The sequence below is a fragment of the Vanessa tameamea genome, chromosome 7 (genome assembly GCF_037043105.1).
Source record: "Vanessa tameamea isolate UH-Manoa-2023 chromosome 7, ilVanTame1 primary haplotype, whole genome shotgun sequence".
NCBI lineage: Eukaryota > Metazoa > Arthropoda > Insecta > Lepidoptera > Nymphalidae > Vanessa > Vanessa tameamea.
The window spans coordinates 10,251,027-10,271,693 of record NC_087315.1 but is presented as its reverse complement, the minus strand read 5'-3'; the positions used below and the strand labels follow the sequence as shown (position 1 = coordinate 10,271,693).

At 33.5% G+C, this 20,667-nt stretch overlaps 1 protein-coding gene across 1 annotated transcript in view; it reads right to left on the bottom strand.

The window, feature by feature from the left end:
- LOC113398324 (uncharacterized) overlaps positions 1 to 20,667 on the bottom strand; it is a 182,663-nt gene that overhangs the window by 50,153 nt on the left and 111,843 nt on the right. The window lies entirely within an intron of this gene.

Here is a 20,667-nt window from a genome sequence, read left to right as displayed (position 1 = left end):
CTTTGAACCCATAATCTTCGGTTAAAATCGACGTGTTCTAGCAACCTCGCCGTCTCAGCTAATTTACTTACAATCTTTATTTATTCTCACTCATGTATAATACATTTTTAAATATAAAATATATTTAAAAGTATAAAATACAGAGGCCAACCAATGGCGGGTACAGGGTCCAAGCCATCGGTGGTCAGGGCCCCAGAGAGAGGAACTTCCTCACAAAACGCGCCGTGCCGAGGAATACTGCCTTCTGCATCAGGCTCTTGACCCAGCTGCCTAACGAGAGCCTCTTAAGGCGTTGGTCGAGGTTCTTGGCCATTAGGCCATTCGCTGAAACGACTATCGGCACAATAACTGCTTTATCCACATGCCACATGTCGACAACCTCGTGAGCTAAGTCAAGATATTTTATTTGCTTATCCTTCTCAGCCTTCACGAGATTCTCGTCATGAGGGATGGTGATGTCAACAATTATCGTGCGGCGCTCTGACCGATCTATCACCACTATATCAGGCTTGTTGGCGACAACAGTCCTGTCAGTGATTATAGATCGGTCCCAGTACAGTGTGATATGACCATTCTCGAGAACTGGATCGGGTACATAACTGTAGTGTGGTACCTCTGATACCACAAGACCGTATCGAAGTGGAAGTTGTTGATGGATAATCTTGGCCACTTGATTATGTCTGTGCAAATACTCTCCGTTAGCAAGACGAGAACAATCGGAAATAATATGTCTAAGGGGTTCGCCCGGAGTGTGACACGCCCGAAATACGTCCACCGTGCCATCCCTCACAATATACTTCCGGTAATTGTTCGTCATGATAACTTCGTCCATAATTGCACAGACAAAACCTTCAGTTTCACCGAATAGGTTGCCGAACCGTAGTCAAGATACGGACGCCATAAAGTCCACATCGGGTCCATGAAGGGCCCGATAGAAGCGTCCGTGTAACTCCTTGCTTTTCCATACCCCCTTGCGGTTCTAAGTACTTAGTACTACAGGTTTGCGCCAGTTCTCTTTGCCTAAGGAGAGCGGAGTTAGCCCCTTGTCCATTGTAACTACATCTCGATGCATATCCAAGTAAGTGTGGAGAAAATATTCCCTGCGTTTGTATATCTCACGGTTATGTAGGGTCTTGGCATTTAAAAAGCCACGGCCACCACATCTTCGTGGGATATACAATCTCATCACCGAAGACCGAGGATGATGCATCCGATATGCAGTCAGCAGGACACGGACTCTCCTATCCAAGGCGTCTAATTATTTTTGAGTCCACTTGAGTATGCCGAAATATTACATCAAGACCAGCATGACCTAACCATTGAAGGCGCGAACCTTATTGCCACCCGACAAAAGACTTTTGAGTACTTTTTTCAGAGGATGAAAGAAACGCTCCTGCAGTGATTGTTTCATGTCGGTCATATTGATGCCTAACGCTTCCGACACTTGTTGTTTTAGGAAGTCAATACGCTCAACGACATGGGACGGATATTCTTGCGGACTGATACCAGTCCCCAAGAACGCCAGCCCCACGAAACGCCTTACACGTGGACGTGTATTCCCTTCCTTAAAACAATATAGTTTTCCAATGAGCACTCTGGTCTCATTAATACGTTTCTCAATCCTGCTCTGCCAGGCCTTTGGTCGTATCGCCTGCAGCAGTCTTTGGTCGTGTAGCTCGTTCGGTGTCTTCAAATGTAACACCGGCTACACGACATGCTGCAACAGCCGCACAAAACAGAATTGAGTGCGTATCTTCGAGATTTTCACTGCTCTCAAAATAATCTGCGAGCAGTGAATCCTGAATGTTTTGCAGTTGTGTTACACGGCACGGTTATGTTGCTTCCTTTAAATACAAATTAATCATTTTCAAAGATATTTTGAGCTGTTGCTGGTTTATGAAGGTTTTGAAATATTATCACGACAACTTTAATTCAATCATTCGTTCTGTTGAATATGTGAGGATGCTATCAGACAAATTGTAAAGGTAAATTTATTTTTAAAACATTTATAGTCGGCTGTTCTATTGAGTATAAATTACATCATTTAATAGTTGCATTTTATAAAAAAATATATTGAATAAACTGTTACGATTCCGTTGATTTATTACATGTATACAGGTAGGAATTTTAATAAAGTTTGCTTAAAAATTTTGCTTATACACGCGCAATCTTGTTTGCGCAACACAGAGCGTGCGTGTTTCTGTTAAAATCATAGTTTACTCAAAACCTGTTGCTTGGCTTAATAAATCGTGACGTTGTAAAAAAAATAGTTTTTAAATGCTAAAATTACTCTGAAAATCGGACTCCGCTAGTAAGTCGTTGAGTGTAGTCATTAGTGTAATGTTTCAGTTAGTATATCAGACCGACTCACTAATTTATGATAAGACGAACATTCACCCGTGAAATGTTTGTACTAAAGCAATGTCACAATCATATGTTTCTGAATACGTGAATTTAAAAGTGAAGATAAAGTCATTAGAAGTGTTTAATTGAACACAAGCGTCTGCAGAAGTAACCATATAGTATATTTGTAATTGTAACAGCGTATCCGCTGGCTAGTCAGGTTAGCTGGGTCAAGTTTCTTATCCTATTGAGGACGAGGTTTGGAGCTTATTCCGCCATGCTCTAATATGAGTCTCTCGATGTTTTTTTTCCGCAAAGAGCACGAGATTAATTATAATCAATATGTAAGTGTTAAACAAATAAAAAATCAAGATGGGGCTTGCCCGGGTTTGTATCTGCAATCTTTGGTAAAAATGCAACCTGGTATTCTACCCACGGGGCCATCTCCGCTCTCGCATCCCTTATAATTAACGTTTTATTGAAACTACGCAACTATGAAGATTTACAATTCAAAAGTGCACGAACATAGAATAATTTCTATCGTATCTACCGATGAAATTGGAGAAAATATGTTAATACTATAAATATTCGTATATGTATATATTTATATAAGAATATTACATTAAATTTTTCTTGTATTTATGAAAATCCAAAACCAAAATAAAAATAACTTTTGAATTACAAATGTCAAAAATGATTATTTTTAATGTAACGTATCTGTGAACTACGATGCTAGTAGGTGATTCAATAAAGGTATTTATGTTAGTATTATAAAGGCGGACGGTAAAGTTACATCACACCTGTTACCAATGCAGACTTTGATAGCAATTTTCTATCAAGTGCCACGAAGCAGTGGAAGTAAACTGCTTAAGACAAAGCTTCGTAACTTGCAAGAGAGCTTAAGATTTTATAAAATTTCTATTCAAGCTAAGTTCTAAGATAGAAAACTCCGATTTACTATGCGGCTGCTGTAACCACGAATTTTTTGGCATTTTATAACTTTGTCCTGATTTCAAATCTATAAAGTTTAAACAATAATAATGAATGAAATTATTTTTGGCTATCTCGTCAAAAACTGTTCTGTGTAACTAATGTCATAATCATGATCGTGAAATAAAAAGGGCTCTATATTTAGCCCCAGGGTATTACCAGAACTAAATAGCAGTAAGTTTCATTTAAGCCTGTGTAGTGATTTTTTGTGTTATGTTTCACATATAGATCTAATATATTTAAAAAAAAAACATATTTCAATAAATTATAATAATGATAATGACATATAAATTAGTAGAGTTTATCTCGTTGTGTTTCTTTCGTCAGTTCTTCTCAGGTCTGAAGTTTTTCTCTCCGAACAGTAAATTGTGTTATACTTTTATTTTGAATAAAGATATTTGAATTATAGCTGAAGATTGCGGGTGCAAATTCGGGCAAGCATCCTTGAGTTTTCTCGTACTTATGCATACTAATATTATAAATGTAGAAGTAAGTAACTCTGTCTGTCTGTCTGTCTCGCTTTCACGTCAAAACTACTGGACCGATTTAAATGAAATTTGGTACACAAATAGTCTAGAGCCTGAGAAAGGACATAGGAGCCAAGGAATCATTAAGGTATAAATTTAAGGAAATTAAGATATTAACTGTTGCTTCTCAATATATATTCTGTAATGTTTTGTATGTACGGAAAAATATTAATGTTTTTATGAGAAAATGTGATTCTCATAACAAGGAACAAACACAATCTTGTTACTCCTGTTACTCGACTGCATAGAGTCAGTAACTCTTTTGTGGGGCAATGTATACGCTTCTACAACAGGATCCCAGAAAGCATTCAAAATGCTTCTGTTGCCAAATTTAAAAAAATTGTTAAGGAACGCTTGTGTGCGAAAGGTTACTATACAATTAGTAAGTTTATGTTTGATAGGACACCTTGGGAATGAAACGATCGCCTCCTGGCTATTTCTATTCATATACAATTATGTATGTAATTAATTTGACAAAAAAAAAAAAAGACCCGCTGAGTTTCTTTCGCCGATTCTTCTCAGGTCAGGGTGTTCCTTTTTCCGAACCGGTGGTAGTGTTTAATTTGACCATCAATAAGTAAGTGTAATGCTTCTATGTTGAATAAAGGAATTTGAGTTTGAGTTTGCTACTTTTTATTTGGATAAAGTGCTGTAAGGGGTTGAAAAGGGGGATGAAAGGTTGTAAGTTGTTGAAAATATTGTCATTTTTAGGACTAGAAGCATAAAACTTATATTTTAGTTTGTATACTTATAAACTAACATATCATGACACCCACTAAGGAGCGAATTTTGAAAATTCTACCCCTAAAGGGGTGAAATAGGGGTTGAACGTTTGTATGGAAGTCCGTAATTTTTTAAGTTAGAAACATGAAACTTAATTTTTGGGATACTGATTAAAAACGAGTAGACACTTATTTAAGTGTTTCTGCATATTCTATCCCTACGGGGGTGAAATAAGGGTTGACAGTTTTTATAGAAATCCGTCATTTTCAAGATGAAACATGAAAAGAAACAGGAAACTTTATTTTTGGGATACTGATCAAAAATGAGTAGATACATATATAAGCGTTTCTAGATAATCTACCACTAAGGGGGTGAAATAAGGGTTGACAGTTTTTATGGGAATCAGTAATTTTTTAAGTTAAAAACATGGAACTTTGTTTTTGAGATACTTATTAAAACTGAGTAAATACGTATGTAAGTGTTTTTTATATTTTACCACTAAGGGGGTGAAATAAGGGTTGAAAGTTTTTATGGAAGTCATCATTTTTTAAGCTAAAAATATGGAAAAATTATTTTTGGGATACTGATTAAAAGTGATTAAATACGTATTTAAGTGCCTAGATATTCTACCTCTAAGGGGTTAATATGAATTGACATTTTTTATATAGATTAGTCTGGAAGTCCGTCATTTTTTAAGTTAGAAGCATGACATTTTATTTATGTGTTACTTATTAAGAATGAGTAAATACATATTTAAGCGTTTTTTGATATTCCACCTCTGAGGGGTTGAAATAAGGATTGAAAGTTTTTATGAGAGTCAATAATTTTTTAAGTTAAAACAATGAAACATTATTTTTGTGACACTGATTAAAAATGAGTGATTACGTAGTTAAGCGTTTTTCAATATTCTACCTCTGAGGGGCTGAAATAAAGGATGAAAGTTTTTATGGAAGTCCGTCATTTTTTTAAGTTAAAAATATGTGACTTTATTTTTGAGATACAGATTAAAAATGATTAAATACGTATTTAAGTCTTTCTAGATATTCTACCTCCAAGGGGTTTAATAGGGGTTGACATTTCTTATATAGCTTAGTCTGGAAGTCCGTCATTTTTGAAGTTAGAAGCACGATATTTTATTTTTGGGCTACCAATTATAAATGAGTAGATACGTATTTAAGCGTTTCTTGATATTTTAGGCCTAAAGGGAAAAATTAGTGTTGACATTTTGTATACAGGTTAGTCTGGAAGTCCGTCATTTTGAAGTTAGAAATCGAAATTTTATTTTTGGGCTACCGATTAAAAATGATTTGATTCGCATTTATTTCGTTACATTCGCGTTTCTGGATATTCTACCCTAAGGGTTGCAATACACACTAATGTGGTATACTAAGAGGTCTTAAATTTACGTAATATTTTAAGTTAATTTGTAAATATATTCATATCCTACGCGAGCGAAGCCGCGGGTAACAGCTAGTTTGCTTTATAATTCATCCCGTGTTCGGTGCGGTGAAGAAACTCCTCTGGAACATTCCTTTCTTAATATGACGTTCATATCCCCAGGTTTACATTCACTTTAGGTTCTGGTGCAAGGAAAACCTAAATGAATTAAAAATGTAAAAAAAGTTTAATGCCGAAACGCAGCTTTAATAGACACAATCACGAAATGTACAAGAATAAAACGAAGTCCGTTTAGACGCAGAGAGTGTTTTTTTTAGAATCAAGCAGACTTAAGACCAAGTATTTAAATAAGATTATATATATGTACGTATATACTGCGGTCAGATTTAAGGTACGTCACGGTCCACGTTCACATGTAATCGGATTTGAACTCACTGCACTTATAGGATTATAGAGGGTTGAGCTTTTTTCATGATATTCGTATAGTCATTTATTTGTAAAACCGGTTGAGTATTTCATAGAAAATATAGAGAGGAAACAAAATCTCCGTCAAATGGTAATCAATGGTAATTATTTTATGATCAGAGATTCATACAGAAATCAGACGCAAATATACGGAGTTCATTTAACATTGATGCTATATTACGGGTTTGTGAAAATAAATATGGCATAATTTTATTCAATATAATACACTGGTACATTTCGCGTCTCTATAAATGAAGATAATTAATTATATTTTATAAAACTACTAGCTGTTAACCGCGGCTTTGCTCGCGTAAAATATGAATATATTTACAAAATTAACTTAAAATATTACGTTAATGTAAGACCTCTTTGTATACCACATTGGTGTGTATTTCAGCCCTTAGGGTAGAATATCCAGAAAAGCTTAAATGCGAATCAACTCATTTTTAATCGGTAGCCCAAAAATAAAATTTCGAGCTTCTAACTTCAAAATGACGGACTTCAAGACTAATCTATATAAGAAATTTCAACCTCTATTAAACCCCTTAGAGGTAGAATATCTAGAAACACTTAATTACGTATTTAATCATTTTTAATCAGTATCCCAAAAAAAAGTTTCATATTTTTAGCTTAAAAAATGTCGACTTCCATAAAAACTTTCAACCCTTATTTCACCCCCTTAGTGGTAGAATATCAAAAAATACTTAAATACGTATTTACTAATTTTTTATCAGTATCCCAAAAATAAAGTTTCATGTTTCGTACTTAAAAAATACGGATTTCCATACAAACGTTCAAACCTTATTTCACCCCTTTAGGAGTAGAATTTCCAAAATTCGCTCCTTAGTGGGTATCATGATATGTTAGTTTATAAAGCCTAAAGTATAAGTTTTATACTTCTAGTTCTAAAAATGATACTTTCAACAACTTACAACCTTTCATCCCCCTTTTCAACCCTTTACAGCACTTTTTTCCAAATAAAAAGTAGCCTATGTCCTTTCTCAGTCTCTAGACTATTTGTGTGCCAAATTTCATTTAAAGCGGTCCTGTAGTTTTGGCGCGAAAGCGAGACAGACAAGCAGACAGACAGAGTTACTTTCGCATTTACAATATTAGTATGGATATGGATTGTGATGCATGAAGGTAAAATATCGGTGTTTATTTTGTTTAGGTATTTTAATTGTTGTTGTATAGTTAATATACAGTTGTTGTAGTCTATCCTTCTAACTATTTAGACTTACATCTACATTAATCATTTAGTTAAGGCCTTAATGTTAATAAATCTTATGTAAATTATCTATATATATATATATATATATATATATATAGTTATCGATATAATTTACGTAATCAATAATAAACATATCAAAATTAAACAGTCAGAGTATTTTTACGTGATCGATAATGTCTTTTGTTACAGTTTCGAAAGACAAGCCACTAAAATAACTTAAGTGAGCTGCAAGGGACGGCTAGTTTTAATATAACTTTAACTTAACGCACGCGTACACTCAATATAATTATTTCAGGACGAGCGCTCTTCGTTGGACGTTCTCTTATTTCTATTTATCTTACAAAAGCTTAATACAATTTTTCGCGGCAAATTGATTTACGTCACTACCCCGCAGCCCCAGAAGGCGTTCTTAGTGTTATTTACTCAATAAATAAGCCGGTTTGAGTGACGTTTTCCGAGTTAATTGTTAACTAGCGTTCACGGAGATATCCAGTCACGTAATTGTGTAAAATATGCAAATCAGAAAGATGACATGTGTGACGGTAATCATATTTGAATACGAGAACAGAACTCCCCGCAGCGTCGATTCCCCACGATTAAATAACATAATCCACTCATGTATGTACTTGTTACGTTTTGCCTTTGAAAACCGATGGATTTCAATCGCTTTGTATACATATATAAGCATAAGTCATTTTAAACAAGATCATATGTTCTAAGAACTATTCTAGTTAAAAAGAAACTGAATTGTACACAGCTATAATATTATACATAATGTTCTTTGTTGTGTCTGAAAATGTTGTAATTGGATATCTATTCGAGATTTTTCTTCTTTATATGAGGTCGCATATCTAAAAATGTTTGCAACAACTGCTCCCAAAGTGCGCGCACAACAAGCGCTTGGTTTCTGGCTATTTTGAATACGATATGTAACAAGTTAGTAAAAATATTTATTTCTATATGAAAGGATAAATGAAAGGATTTAAACTTACAATATAAATACAGTTTAAATAACGTAACTAAAACCTCTTGGAGCGTCTTTTGTATTTGAGTAATGTCCCGAGCCTAGTCTGAATAATGTATGCTTCAATCGAACTAAAAGCGGTTTACGCGTCCCGACGGTCCCTCCTGCCTGCATCTAAAACAGGACGTGCGTAATCAATATATATACGCACGGAAATAAACTGCAAAATATTTATTTATTTATTTGTACTAATTATCCAACGCTAGACTTAATTCCAAAAGGCATTCTCTTCTAGTCAACCTTATTTTAAACAGAAAATGTATTGTGTATTAGCAGTCATTATAAGTTAATGCACAAGCTTAATACTAGCTATCCGTCCCGACATCGCTCGGGTAGAATAAGGCTCTTTATAAATATTTATTTTGTACATATAACTTGGTTTTCACAGTGCACGCGAGTATAGCTTCCAGTGGTCATAATTTTATCTTTCATGGTGAGGCCAAGATATCTTCAACAACCGTCGTCATGTTTCAGCTAATTTATACAAACCTTTAATGGATTATACAACCTTATCTTCCGCATCAATCACTTCGTCTATTGGTTAACACTGTATGAAAATTAATTCAATATTTTTTGACATAAGTACGTTCAGACAGAGAGACTGACGCGGCGGGGGACTGCGTTTAATATTATACATAATATACATATAATATATTACAAATAGGTAGTTCTAAAAAGGTCTGTCTGTACGTAAATAATTTAGATTTTTAGTTATTTTTCTTAATTCTAGCTATCCACAAAATAATGCTTGTATGTCGATTTTTTTTAATAGTTTTTCCCCCGACAGACTTTGGTCGCGATCCGCGGCATTTTTAAAGTTTCATTTCAACAATACAAAATCACGTTTCCAACATGATTATTGTATTTTTGAATATAAGAAAATTATCAGCTAAAATTGTGATTAGATGTTAGTTTCCATAAAATTTTAGTATCGTAGTTCATCATTGAATGAGCTTCAGTTTTGTATTGAGGGTACCTACTCACTATAATATAAAGTCTGTGACGTTCTTTTGTCACTTTTTTGCTGGTAAGTACGTAATGAACGTGTTCTTTACTTGTTTACTATGCTACTAATTTACATTTTATCTTGAACACCTCAATTTATCTCATAGACTTTTTTCTACACTTTCGTCTACCAAGGACATTTGCATAAGCCTTACCAAAAAGTATTTATCTCGGTTGAAAATAATGTTTTTTATTTATGTTTTAAGACGATTTGTTTCGAGCCTTACCAATCTTTTTAGTCTAATGTAATATGCAAGAAGCATCAACATCGGTTGCTTAACTTATTGATAACAAATAAAGTAGGCACTACTTCGTAGGAGATAGATACCACCCCTTCATCACATATTATACCGACAAACAGTAATGCTAAGTATTTTGGTGTTCCAGTTGTCCCTGGATAGGGAGCTAGTGAAAGTACAGGAATACCGAATATACCATTTTAGACCTCAAGGTTGGAGGCGTATTTGTAAGGGCTGGTTAATATTTCTTACAGTGCCAATGTCGATGGGCAGAACCATTAACTATCAGGCGGCAAATTTACCAGTCAGCCAATTCTTGTTTTTTTCAATATAATCTGTTTCTTTTCTGTTTATCCATTTAAGAAACCGATTAATAATGACCGAATGAATTTTTAGGATAATATTTTCAATGTCATTATAATTATGTATATATTTATATTTACATACATTGCATACATTAGTAGCCTGTAGATTTCCCACTGTTGGGCTAAGGCCTCCTCTGCCTTTGAGGAAAAGGTTTGGAGCATATTCCACCACGTTGCTCCAACGCGGGTTGGTGGAAGTGGTATTTATATTTACCTGAACTTTAATGTTAAATGATGACACAATCATAAATATACGGATCATATTTATATATTATAAAGTATTAGATTAACATTAGTCATTTAACCGATTATTCCCGTTGTATAATAATATTTTAACCTTTATATTTAAAAAGACAACATTAAAATCGTATAATAAAAGTTCATTTAAGATAAACATAGGATTTCATTATTCATTTGTAACAATTCGTACGAATGTCGACAGTTTAACGTCGTACTGGTGGGGGAGAGCATCCCCCTCCGTGCACATACAACTGACAAGTGACGATTCTCGCTAATGAATGATTCGTCCATTCGTTTCTAGACAGGTCTTTCAAAAGTGGTACCGACGTTACTTCTGATTTTCCATAACACAAGTGATTTAGCTACTTTCATTGGGATCAGAGTTATGTATGTGATGTTGTCTAATATTTATTTATTTATTATTTACTTATAAAAGTATTATTTAAAAAAATATAGGTACAAATATCATCAAGTAAAAAGGCAGAATTAATCAATATTTATGATTCATTTAATCAAGCTGTTATAATTTTGATACTGTTGTAAATTCAATATATTTTTTCTATCTGCAATGCGAAATACCATACTAAAACGTTTTAACCGTAAGAAATAACAAAATATAGTCATTTTTTAATTAATTTAAAACACGTCAAATAAAAATTATAAACACCTCGTCCTATTGCCTCTACTTGTGGCCGGTTAATTTATTGCCAATTCATTGCAATTTCGATCCTCTGGGCAATGTTGCTTTCGAAATTCTTGCCAACATTCCACGCGGTCATAATTTAAATAAATAAGTATTACATACATAATTTAAAATAAGTATTTGTTATATACAAATAAAAATGTAGACCTTAATGTAAACAATTCTTTTGTAAATTCCAAAAAGTAAAACCCAATAAGGAACCTGAATGTCCAAATGGATCAGTATATTGTGAACAAATACTGTACATTTCGAAAGGGTATGGAAGTACGTATGCTTTTGAGTGATTTATTTGCATTGAAATGTTTTAGTTAGGTTTCTGATAAATCCTTGGACAGTTGCGTATTCACTGATCAATCTAACACAAACAATACTTTGTTGATTGGGTAAAGTTTATTATGACAAATTGTTTTAAATTTAAACAAATTGACATTGTTCATTGTTAAATATGTAACAATGATTTAGTAATCATTTTCTTGCTAATTTTAAGAATTAAATGGAAAAAATTATTATAATTAATAATTTCGGAGATGAGCCGAGATGGCCCAGTGGTTAGAACGCGTACATTTTAACCGATGATTGCGGCTTCACACCCAGGCAAGCATCACTGAATTTTCATGTGCGGCGGTTACGGCGTTTAAGGAAAACATCGTGAGGAAACCTGCGTGTGTCTAATTTCAACGAAATTCTGTCATATGTGAATACACCAACCCGAATTGGAGCAGCGTGGTGGAATATGCTCCTCTCATCAAAGGGAGAGGAGAGGCCTTAGCCCAGCAGTGGGAAATTTACAGGTTGTTACTATTATTATTATATTACTATTAATTTCGGAGTGTGTTTGTGGCTTAAAGTTTTAAATTAATCAAATTTTTCATCATTCCCATATGATTGCCTGTTACGTTGTACATAGTCTCTAAACTAAATAGGAAAAAGTAATTGCTATTTCTTTCATGGAAAGTAAGAAGTAAAGCTAGTCCATGTCTAATTCCACCTCACAAGTCTAGTGGGGGAAAGTGGATCTACGCTATTACGACAGACACAAGAAAGCTCAGTGATGCTCGGCTCGATTTGAACCCCTCGACTTCGTTAAAGATGTTATATTTACTGAGCCGACACAGCTATTTCACATGTCTGATATAAAAATGAGTAACGACTAGTTTTGCCCCATTTTTGTGATAAGTTTAGAGATTACGTTAAAAATAATTATCGCGCGTTTATGAAACATGTAACGACTTAAAAAAAAAAAAAACTCGCTGTCGAGTTGTTTACGATCACAATCGTATAAATACAATCACACAAGATGACATTTCGGGTGATTAAGATTTACGAGGCACTTCGTTTCCATGATACTTCAATAAAAGGGATAAATCCACTTCGCGAAAGCTTTACAGTACGGATTAGGACGAAAATAGACTACTACGTTACAATATAAATGTATACTAAGTTCATTAGTTTTCTATGTTGTCTTGGGTCTGGGTGTTTGTGGTACCGTCGTTACTTCTGATTTTCCATAACACAAGTGCTTTAGCTACTTACATTGGGGTCAGAGTAATGTATGTGATGTTGTCCAATATTTATTATATTTATTTATTATATTTATACTTACATATGGATTCTAAAAGGCTCGTCAATGTATTACATAACATAATATATTAAACCAACAAGGTGCTTGATATAATTAAATAAAAGTACTAGGTAACCATGAATAAATAGTACATTTAACTAACATATACATATATACAGAGCAATTGACGCCTTGGCTGCCTTAGGACTATGAAAGATGTCCGCGCCCGAAATCATTCATAATAATATAATTTTGCGAGGATTTATGAACACATTTTTCAGTTTCTAAGCGTTGACGGGATCAATGAGGGCTCACAGCGGGCGCGACTACTGAAAAAAAGCGTACCAAGTTTTGCCACCCCCTAAATTTAGCCGCCCTAGACTCGGCCCTACCCGACCTATATAGATCCGTCCCTTTATATATGCGAGAATAATACAAGCATTTATTAGACATGACCTGCTGTAAGTGTAAATCAAATCTTGCAGGTAATGAAAATATTATTTTTTTGCATTTTGGAGGTGGTAGTGGCTGTCCAAAAAACTTTTATAATATCTTACCTTGTTTAAATAAAACCTAGTCGAACCAGATTTAAACTTCCGTAAAATACAATTATTAGTTGCACGTTTTTTTGTATTGTATAATTACTAAGATTTTTTGTTAATTTATTAAATAGTATAAAGCGAACACAAGTGATTGTTTTACGACGGTCACTGTGAACAGATAATAATATATTTTACTCTGCATAGTCTCTCTACTTATGTCTTGGGATTAACGAATTAGCTCAAAAACAATATTTCATTGATTTAGAGCTATATATATAAGCTATGGTAAAGCATTGATGGTGTTTGAATAGATTCATACACTTTACAGTGCCTATTAGCGATGGTGACCACTTGGTATCAAGTGGTTCATTACGCTCGCTTGCCTACTGAAGATAATACAATAAAAAAAACTGTAACTTTTTGCAATAGGTATTTATATAAGGTGTATATTAAATGTGGAATAGAACATAACGCTTAGATAAATGTTAGATACGGTTAAATCACGCACCATTAGGCGATTCGATAATACTTCATATGGAATATTGCAAAAAAAATCTAATAATGTAGGGAAAACAGGGGTGTGAGGAAATTGGAATGACAACACCTATACGATAGGATGCGGCACCTGCCACCTGAAGCAATTACAGCTACGGAATAATCAAACAACCACGATTTTTTTTTTATATGGAATATAAAAAAGTCATTTCACATTCTCGCTCAATATCAATCGATTTTTGTACTTTTGATTGAGAATGTATATATGACAATGTTTTTTTTTATTGTTTGATAAAATCCTAGCTAACTCATTTAATGATTAATTCGTAAAATTATCATTAAAACTTATAAGTAAATAGTAAGTGTCCTCTTCTAAGGTCACGGTCCTATTTGGGGAGAGGTATTGGACTTTACTCCACCGAGCCGCCACAATGCTTGCTGATGGATGCACGTGTGGCTGATATTTATCTAACATATCCAAATTTCCGGAAGGTTTCTATTACCGTTGCACGAAATGAATTATAAACTCAAGTAAAGCGTTTAAAAATTCAGTGGCGCTTGCTCGGACTTCAATCTTCAATCTTGAGTTAAGATTGACGAGTTCAAGCCTCTCGTCTCAATCATAGACTTAATAACTTGATATTCTTTCGCGAGAAGATAAATAAAACGTACCCTTAAACCCATGTCGGCGCAGGAACAAGCCTCGCACGTGCAAAGAGCTTCGCTATTTATTAAACCTGACCCACATATTTGCACGGCCCACTCACGTACTCATAATATGTTCAACGGTAAGCGTGTCGAACCGCCGTAGGACGCTGTGGGATAATGACGTCACTAGAGCCTTAGGGAACAGCTGATAGTTACTAATAAACAAAATTAATAAATGTAACTAATTATTAAAATACAATTATTACGACTGTATTATGATAAAATTACTAATTAAAACTTTATTTTAACACGTATTAGAGGGTAAAGAATGTTGTATCATTCGAGAAGTTCTGCACCATAATACGTATAGCCTATTCCAATGGAAGTAGGAAAAAAGATAAACAAACCTTAGATATACGTATATCATGCGGTTTGCTAATAACTCAGCTATATTGTACACAACTAAGAGTTTATGATTAATATATTTTTGTTTATAATACAACACTATTACACTTAACCACTTATCTCCACTTTAATTTTTCTTTCAGAATTCTGAAAACAGTTACGTAAATCCATTGTGAATATTATTGACTAATCAGTCTCTCAAACAATGATGTCGCGTCAATTTGCTGTCAAATGTTGTATTTGGCTTTTTTTCTGTTATAGTTGGAATAGAGTATATGCTATCCATATACTCAAAGGATACACATGTGCTAGAATTCTGCACGGCTAAGCTGCCGTAGGTGATATTATAGTGCACAAATATCTGTGAACCCAGATGCAGTCTCTATCCCCATGCTCTCATAATACATGGGCCGGCATAAGTGATAATAATTATAAAGTACTACGCGTTACCCGTCTGTTTTGGTACAGGATATAATCACTAAGACATAATATCCCTTATGAAGTCACCCTTCGAGTCAATACACAAATCCTATTCGACTTCATGACGTCATAGTATCTTGATCTTCGTTTCATTTAACTTTACAATTATATGCGTAAGTAAGTCTTGATTGAAATATACTAAACACCCGCATAATTGTTGATTATATTTCTGTATTGTAATTATTTATATTTGAGTCCTTGAGGTTATTCAAAGTATATATATTTTGTTTATATGTAGGATATATATATAAACAACTGGGATCGAGGCCATCTCTGCTATTAAGCAAAAGGTTTCAGGCTTATTCTACCTCGTTGCGTTAATGCGGTTTAGTGGTTATACCTGGTTTCCTCCCGATGTCTACCTTCAACGCCGAGCCAAAAATAAATTTTAACATAAATAAAGCACTTTAAAAGTCAGTCAGATATTTCACGAGCTCTGTCCACTAGGTCCCTCTCGGCTCCAAGCATAAATAAACAACACCAAAAACTTTGACGCTCAAATTAATTTAACATTTAACAAAGTATAAAACAAATTTTCAAAGTTACTTTGAACGTATAATACGATGTTTTATATCTAGACGTTACCTTATCCTATATAAAGTAAGACTTACAGAGTATCTCATGTTCGCTGGAAAATATATGCTAAGAAATTTTATATATTTTTATAGCTTTTAGTTGAAATATAATGTGTTGACATAGTATGTTTATAACAAGAATGTTTTCATACTCAAACTATATCGCCTGAAAAAAAGGGAAACTGTTTTTTCAATATTGTGAATTAATTTCGTTTGCTTATTTATTTAAAGATTAAATGTATAATTTATTTAAAATATAGTTATTTGATCAATTTGTCGATTAGTAAATGTATCATTGAAATAAATGGAAATTTTTGTTGATACATTTTATAACTATACATAAAGTCCCTAACATATACAAAACATTGTATCGTTGATTGTTAATCATTTAAAATAATTAAAAAACATGTCCTCAATACGAATATACAACATGTATGTAATTAAATGTATTTATATAATTTATGGGATACAGGATGGGGCCCTCCTTTTTGTTTACATTACATAAGCAGCCTGTTAATTTCCCACTGCTGGGCTAAGGCCTCCTCTCCCTTTGATGAGAAGGCTTCCTCACGATGTTTTCCTTCACCGCCGAGCACGAGATGATTTATAAACACAAATTACAAATTAAGCACATGAAAATTCAGTGGTGCCTGCCTGGGTTTGAACCCGAAATCATCGGTTAAGATGAACGCGTTCTAACCAGTGGGCCATCTCGGCTTGTATGACATCGTGTATGCAACTTTCAGGACGATCTATTTTGTAATTATGACGTGAAAGTGTACAAAATCTCTCTCGCATTTATCACATTGGTTAGTATTAAAATACCTTCAGCGGAAAGTCAATTGGTCTAAGTAATGTCTTCAAATATTTTCGAGCTAACAGTTTCTTTATCAAGCAATATGTCTCAAAATCGCGTTTAGGAATCCCTCGTTGTCTACAAGTAGTACATATCGTTGGAGCAATAACAGTAAAATAGCAGAACATGAAAAAGGTCTAATAAAGAAGTAAGGCCATTCCAAGAGGATTAATTAGCTGTATAGAGGCACTTGTTCTGGCTTTTACGAGGCCCCTTGAGTGGCCTGCTCTGAAAGCATTCGCGAAGACAGTTTGTGGGACTATAAAACCTTTACGGGCCTCGTAGTAAACACATGCGGTCATACTCAGATGGATTAGCACTAGATAGGAACCCTCGTAAACGATATACGCTCTTAAAAATTTGGATTTTCTTTGTTGGAAGGCGTGTAGCGCCTTATCTTTATTACGTGTGCTAATATTTACGATCGTGATAATGCATATATTCATATATTTATAAGGTAATAAAGGTCGTTTGGTACTTGAGTAAAACAAAAAAGCGAAGAAAAATAAATACTTTATATGTTAAGAATACGTGCCTTCAAGATATATTTTTATCTCGTTATTATTATTTCAGCTCCGTTGTCTCATTGTTTAAATTATTTAATATTTCTAAGATTGTATTTTGGAGGAATTTCACAAACTTTGCTTCGTCTAGTTTTAGCTCTTTCGGAACAACAATTTCCGTTTTCTTTAAATTATAAGGATAAGCAGCCGGAAAAGTTTTGTCACTGAAGTTTCACAAATTCTCGCCTTATCTCGGGTCCAACCCGTAAAAAGATTTTCTTAAAAGTTTAGTTACCTTAAAACGGGAGTTAAAGAAATATAAGGAACTATGGTATTTAACTTATTACTCATAGAGGTTGAAATGCTTTGTTAAGATGCACATCAACTTCTTCCTATGTTCTTACGGTTTAGAAATCAAACAAAGGTTTCCTTCGGGATCATCTGAAACCTAATAGGTGTAGAGCTTATGGAAGTTTATTAGTCTTATAATTCTTATTTATTTTAGTACCTGGTAGGTATATTGACAAGTTTATAAGACTACTAATTTCTGGACTAGAAATGGTAGTCGGAACAAAAAAAGTTTTCTTTTTACGATCATTTTTTGTCGGGAATTCGGTAGTTGCCAGTTACATTCCCGTGCCTTCGTTTGATTTTCTTTGCCCAACTCCGGCTGTGCCGATCGCGCAATTAAAAAAATTTATATAAGTCTCCTATGTTTTCAAATACTGTTCTGAATGTTTTATATTAGGACAAAATTAAGAGAAACGAATAATAAATGGGTCTTGAAATGAACATGTAGTATCAATGTGTTTGATTTCTTTAAATGTAGGTGATCTTAAAATATTCCTCAGCGTTCGTAGTCGAAAGCAAATTCAGGTTAACAGAGGTTGGCACTAGCTCTTATATAGGCATTTAATCTGATCCTCTCACGTAGTCTGCAAATACTAGAAGATCAAAGCTTTTTAACGATGAAAATCACGTATATTCTGTTTTTAGAGGTATCGGCAAATACCTTGAAAGGGGAACAAAAAGTTGATATTTTTACATTTTACTTAAAACAGGCCCCAATGTTTATGAAATTTTAAGAATACGATGAAAAATTGTGACTTTAAACAAAAAATCTATGATTTGTGGTTGTTGTGCATATTTGTAGAAGTTATTAACAATGTGTTTTTTCATTGGCAACTTTCATTTTATGTCCCCCTTTTTTGTGACGATCTATCTATCTATCTAGTTATACGATCGTTATCAACTTAATTCAAAAAACGAACGAACTTTTTTATTCCGTGACCGTATTAGTGACGATCTATGATATACTCTTGAATACTATTTTTCATTTGGTTTGAAATTCCTTGCTGCCGTTCGTTATAATGTGCAGTCAGTTTTAAATATCTGTTAAAATTTAGTACATTCAATATGTTATTTTATCACTTTACATATAATATATTGACGTAGGTATATTTTATTTATTATATTCTTCATATAAAAACGTGACAAGAGGAATATTTTATTTAGGTTCACATTTTTGCGGAACTGTCCCACTCTTCAAATAGCTTTTAAAATAATTAAAAAAATATACATATACGGATCGTTACTATAAATTAAACACGGATAGTGATTAATTTGTTTTTCATGTAAATACAATTTAAGTATTTTATTTTGCAATTCATAGAAAATATTGAAGATGTATTCAATTAGAACAGTTAATATTCGACATCATATCATATTGCACTTCTTTGAATGGTTAACTGGTGAGTATTATCTTATGAATATTTCGAGTGCGATGTGAACTTAATAACTAACAAAAACTAATTGAAATAATATAGATGAGTAAATGATAATAAAGTTCCACATACAGAAATATATTTTATAAACGTTTATTTCGTTTAAGATGTATACATTTAGAATTCCGTCTCTGTGGGTACGTGGATAAAAATGCAAATGTTATTTTAACATTACACTCAACCGTTCTGTCAATGTTGCTTTGATCGAGGATCCGTGAAATTACGTACCTGTGTACCCATCTTCGTAAATATGTTCTCGAATTGTACGGAATTGGGCATCCTCTAGAATTATGTCAATGATAAAAAAACCAAAATAATTTTCTTCAGACATTTTTGATAGAAGCCTAAAGTATTCGTGTTTTATTATTGAAATCACTTACATAAAAATAGTTGTTCAGTTTAATAATGTTTAATAAATTATGAAAACATTACGCATAAATTTCATTTGTAGGGTAGTCGTAGTACTTCCGTTCAAAGTTCAAAGAATATAAACCTAACATTATGTAATAAATAAACTTTTATTATTATTTTTTACAATGAAGTAGAATTTAAAATTTGTTTTCCAGTTAATTTAGGTAGTAATTCAATGGGACCGCGATTTAATCTGCTGATGTTAAAGCCTTTTAATGAAACTATAAGATACAAATCCTTACTTATTATGCAAACGATACAGATAAAAAAATACATTTATTATTGAATCTAGATTTGTTGGGGCTCTCGTGCGATGAATCACAGATGATGCTGCACAAAACTGACGGCGCAGCATTGATCGTTAGACAAATGACTGCCTTATCGATCTTACCTCAGCTTAATCTATAAATGTAGACAATTAATATGGACTACTGAGCTTCAGTACCGTGATCCTGTTACAACTAAATACAGACCAGGTAAACAATGTAATAAAACACCAATTAATCGCCTGTAAATAGAACCCAAATCCAATTATTTGGTATGACGAAGGATTCAGATTAAGCTGGTCGCCTCCGAGAGAGTGGATGTGTGACCAGCAATACAATTTAAAGCAGCCTACGGATCTTCATTTAAGTTCAAGTTGTTAGTGAAAACATATTATTGTTTTATGAAATTTTAAGTTTCGAACGATTATTAAATTTGAAACTTCTATTAAGATATGCATTTTGTATCGACTGTAAAGTTTTTATTAGAAAAGTATAAAAGCCGGCAAAATTGCTGTGCAGTCGGCTGAGACAGACAAAGGGAGACAGGAAGAATATCAACGCATTGATATATTATATGATATATGTTGCGAAATAGAGTTGTACCTTTTTATACGTTTATTATATTAATAAATGTTTCAAATCAAATGTATTTTATTCAAACACTACCACAGTTTCCAAAAGCAGCCTCCAGCGAGTAGAAACAGCAAGAAACTCACATAGCTGCACTATTCATATAAACCGATTTACAAGTACAATGCTGTTATTCACAATTACCTATTGGACAATCAGTCCTCTGATGGAACCCGAGTCTAAATACAGGCGCTTTTTTCTAAAAAGTATTATTTTAATGAATAATAAGATTTCTTGGTGAATTAAGTCTGAATAAAC